Genomic DNA, 4,895 nt, shown 5'->3' with positions numbered 1-4,895 from the left:
TGACAGTGTTATAGATGTCCCCCTCTTGTTATTTTCAAAGCTGTTGTGAATTATTTTATAAAGAAAATTACTGTATATTTTATACTTTGAGTATATCTCTTGGTCCAGTGTTAGAATTACTTCATGTCAAATGCAGTTCTATCAGATGAATAAAGTCATAACTAAATCAATATACACTGCGTGGCCAGATTATTATGACCACCCCATCAGTACAGTACTTCATTGACACTTCCAAAAATACTGAATATTGAAAACTTCCTAAGCAAATACTCTCAAGGTTTTAAAATAACTAATTCACTTCATTGTACTGATGGGGTGGTCATAATAATCTGGCCGGTCATAATAATTTGGCCAGTCAGTGTATGTTCTGCTAAGGGAATCAAAATTCGTAATATCCCTATGTCTTTTATAAAGTAAGTTCTCTTTTTAAAATACATTGTCCTCAAACACACCTCTTCCATTACATCATAACTGATTCTGAGCAAACCATCTCTTTATCATCTTGCACACTGAGTTTCAATTAAGGAGGATTTTATTTAAATCAAGTAGTTTCGAAAGCCTCACTTCAATTCATTTTTCCCACTCATATAAACTATATCATTAGATAAAAATCTTAATAATGCTGATAACAATAAATGACTTTAATTCACATGGGACTTTTTAAACTGGTGTTTTGCATACTTTGAAGCTAAGATTTAATGTGTTTTTAAAATTAATTTTGCAGTTATATCAGAAAACTCAGTGTCTTTACATGTCCTATTCATTCTTTCCAGGCATCTTCTTCAAAGGAAAAGTTATGTGTAGTTTAGTTTAGGCTATGCAACCATGTCTGCCACATTTTGTTACACTGATGTTTTAGAGCCACCTGATTCACTCACAAGAGGATTTCATGAAACTGTTGTCCCCTCCACGCCTGCATCCAGTCCATCACCAACTCCTGAGATTTTTCTCCTAAATATCTCTTGAATCCAGTCACTGTACTTCATCTCTTCCATTTCCACCATGGCCCCATCCTCTTCTGGGTGAAGAGTACTGCAAGTTCCTCACTGGTCTATCTACACCACAACCCACTCTTTGGCCCCCTCACTCCACTCTCCACAGCCAGAATGTTCTTTCCAAGCTCTGCTCGTTATGGCCCCACCGGGCCATGCCAGTCTGCCTCTCACGCCTGCTAGAAAGAGCAACCACACTGACCTCACAGCCACCCAGACGCTGCATGCTCCCTCCCACCACAGGCCCTTCACCCAGGCTGTTTCCTGGGCCAGTACATTCTTCTTCACCTCCGTATCATGAGTATGACGATATTTACATACTGTATTTATTTAGTAAAAGTCAAAATTATAAAAAATAAAATAAAAATAATAAAAGTCTGTAAATCTGTGTATGCATCCTTCTTTACTCCAAAATGCTGGGACTAACACTATTACTCTTCGTCCTACAGATTTTAGGTTCTTTTCGTGAGCCTAATGTTGTGTTCTACTCCAGAGAGAGAGTGACACTAACAAAGCTACCATAAAACAGCAAAGTTCCTAACAGAGAGGTGGTCAGAGTCCCCTGGCATCTCAGAGGAAGGAGCAACAGTGTTCGGGCACAAAATGATCAGGGACACACTAAGAAAAGAGGTGATATTTGAGCTCATCCCCAAAGAATGAATTGAAACAACAAAGAAAGGGGAATAAAGCTTTCCAGATGGAGGAAACAGCTTATACAAAGGCTTAGAGATGTTCTATTAGATAGGGGTCAATCAAGGGTCAAGTCACCCAGTGACTGGCGACTCTGTAGAGATTAAACCTTACACAACTGTCAGAAAAGTTATGAAAGTAAAAGCCTAGAAAGGGAAGGATGAAGGATCAGAGAAAAGTCACTAGCCAAAGACCACAAAAATGGGAGCTGGTAAAGAAAGAAGTGAAAGCAGTTACCTGGGTCTGGTGGTCAGTCTGAAATCACTGTGGGTCAGCACAGCTGGCAGATGAGAGGGGAAAGCAGGACATAAGTCAGGAAAAACCAGACCCTGAAGATGAACGGGAACCTGTGAGGAAAACCTGGAGCACACAAAGACAAACTGAAACCAGCACCTGTCTCTAACTAGCAGTGCAGGAGCCATGTGGAAGAAACTTTGCCAGGGAATGCACTCAGCACTTAGAGAAGTTGAAGGAGGAGATCTGGCAAGAGCCGCAGGAGCTGTGGACACAGAGGCTGCCCCACACCAACCAGAAGATCCGGCAGGTCAAACAATACACATAGCCTGCAGCAACATTTAGGGCCCTGAACTGCTCTCTGAGCATGATGCCTGTTGGAAGAAACAAGGATCTTTGTCTTTGCGTGCAAACTGGCCTAGTAAAAAGAGCACAGGCCTTGGAATCCAACATATATGGCTTCAAGCCTGACGTTACCCCTTTGAGGTAAGCAGAATTCTACCATATGCCCAGTGGCTCATGTCCTTATAAAATCCTCTCCCCTTGATCTGTGAATATGATGGGATATTACTCCCTTAATTGGTTTATATTATGTGCAATAGTTGACCTTAAACAGAGCCTCAGTGGGCTTGACCTAATCAAGTAAACCCTTAAAAGAGATGGGGCTTTTCCTACAAAAGAGATTTAAGGTATGAGAGGGATTCAGCACAAGGGAGAGTCTCTATTACTGGCTTTGAAGATGGAGGGAGCCATGTGGCAAGGAGTGCAGTGGCTCCAGCTGACAACTAGCAAAAACACAGTGACTTCAGTCCTACAACCTCAGGGAATTGAACTTGGCCAACAACAAGAATGAGCTTGTAAGCAGATTCTTCCCCAGAGCCTCCAGGGGAGAAACAAAATCCTGGCCAACGCCCAGATTTTAAGAACATGAGCAGAAAAGCCAGCTTCATGATGACCAGGGTTCTGACCTACAGAATTGCAAGCTAGTAAACAGATATTGTTTTAAGCTGCTAAGTTTGTGGTGATTTATTACATAGCAAAGAAAACAAACACATAGTAGCTGAGTGAACTTGGATCCACTCCTTAACCTCCCTGAGCTTACCTAGTATACATGCTCATATGTAAAATGAGCATAATAACTACATTGCAAGATTGTGGTGAAAACTAAAAAGAGGTAATGTAAGTAAAATGTTTGCTGTGGCATGTTGCACATAGGTCCTCAATAAGGTCTGCATTCTTTATTATAAGAATAATGAAGATCACCAGTGTTGACCCTATAACAGGGGTGGGCAACCTTTTTGTGAGTGCGTGCCAAAACCAGCAAAATCTCTGACTCAAAATTCTTCTGTGTGCCAACCCTAATTTTTTGAGAACACGTTACGCCTACTTGATATCTCTTAAGGTGTACATATGTGAAGAACCTTGAAGAAATAATAAAATTCATTCCAACAAAAACAACACAGTATATGATGATGAAAAATACATTTATTTTTTAATGTATACATGTACACTGATAGTCCGACAGAAAACTTTATGACTCCGTTTGATATTATCAGTGGGACTTTTGCTGCTGCATCACTGATGACAGAGATTTTACATCAGGTTTATATTTCGTGACCTTTGACCTTCAGAGATATGCAGGAGCTACTACTTTCATCCGTCAGGCTACTCCTATTATGAGACTTAACAAAATTCATCACTGAGAACAAAGATTCACAAGCGTATGTGGATGAAACCAAAACACTGGTCGGATCTAGGAAGGCAGGGAGAGTTAAGGCAGAGGCATAGAAATTGCTCTTCCCCTCTCTCGTCAATCCATGTCTATGGTCTTTAAGATAACTTGTTATGTAAAATTATTTATTTATCTAAGATGCACCTACACTGAATTTATCTGAAAAATAAAAAAGTCGATATTAAGGAAAAAATTGCAAATGGAAGAGAGGGTTTCGCGTGCCAGCAAAAGTTACTGGCGTGCCATGTTTGGCATGTGTGTCAGGGGTTGCCCACCTCTGCCCTATAAGAATCTCTTGAAATAGGAGAGATGTGGCTATTCCACAAGGCTTTGCCCAAAGTGTTTAGAATCAGAGGCTATTTATACCTACTAACAACAAATTTAGGCTAAGGTTTATCCCACAGGCTAAGGTTTATCCCACAGGTCATTTCTCCAATTTTTTAAAAATATACTTTTTTTATTGATGTTAGATAGAGAAAAAGGGAGAGAGGGGGAGAGAAGTATCAATATGACTCAATCAGCCACCTCCAGCACACACCCCGACCATAAATCGAACCGGCAACTCTTTGGTGCATAGGATGACACTCAACCGATGAGCCACATGGGCCAATATTGCTTAGAATTTACATATTAGCATAGAATAGCACTTTAAAAAGACATGGGCACCACATGTTCTGCAAAGACATACTCCAGCACACTTCAAATAAGTGGATCAGGGCTAAAGGCTTCTCAAAAGTCTTCCTCTAAATGCCAACTTCTTTAGCTTCTTTTAGGTGACAAAATAATCATCTCCTAAGGGGAAATTTACTGTGTAAAGTCATCAAAAGTAGGAATGGCATATAATTATAAGAAAACTAAAAAAGGTTTAGTACAATGAAAGGGACTTTGTTGAGCGATGTTCACAATAGGATCACTTGGGGGCAGACAACAGATACATGCTCATTCGTTCCATAGATATGAGGACAGATATTAAGTACCAGTCATTATATTAGATGGTGAGAATGCAGTGATAAATTAAACACTGCCTCTTCTCCCAGGGAGCTTACACTTTAGTATGGTCAAGGGGCATAAGATGAGACAAAGCTAAATTGAATTATTCATCTACTATTTGGTTTCCATAAAATAAAATTGGGCTTTGTTCTGCATAGAACAAATGGGTCTGTCATGTCCAACAGCTCTTTTTTTTTTTTTATTAAATCTTTATTGTTCAGATTACATTTGTTCCTCTTTTTTTCCCCCCCATAACT

This window comes from Myotis brandtii, unplaced genomic scaffold (genome assembly GCF_000412655.1).
Source record: "Myotis brandtii unplaced genomic scaffold, ASM41265v1 scaffold36, whole genome shotgun sequence".
NCBI classification, from domain to species: Eukaryota; Metazoa; Chordata; class Mammalia; order Chiroptera; family Vespertilionidae; genus Myotis; species Myotis brandtii.
This window is presented reverse-complemented; position numbering follows the sequence as displayed.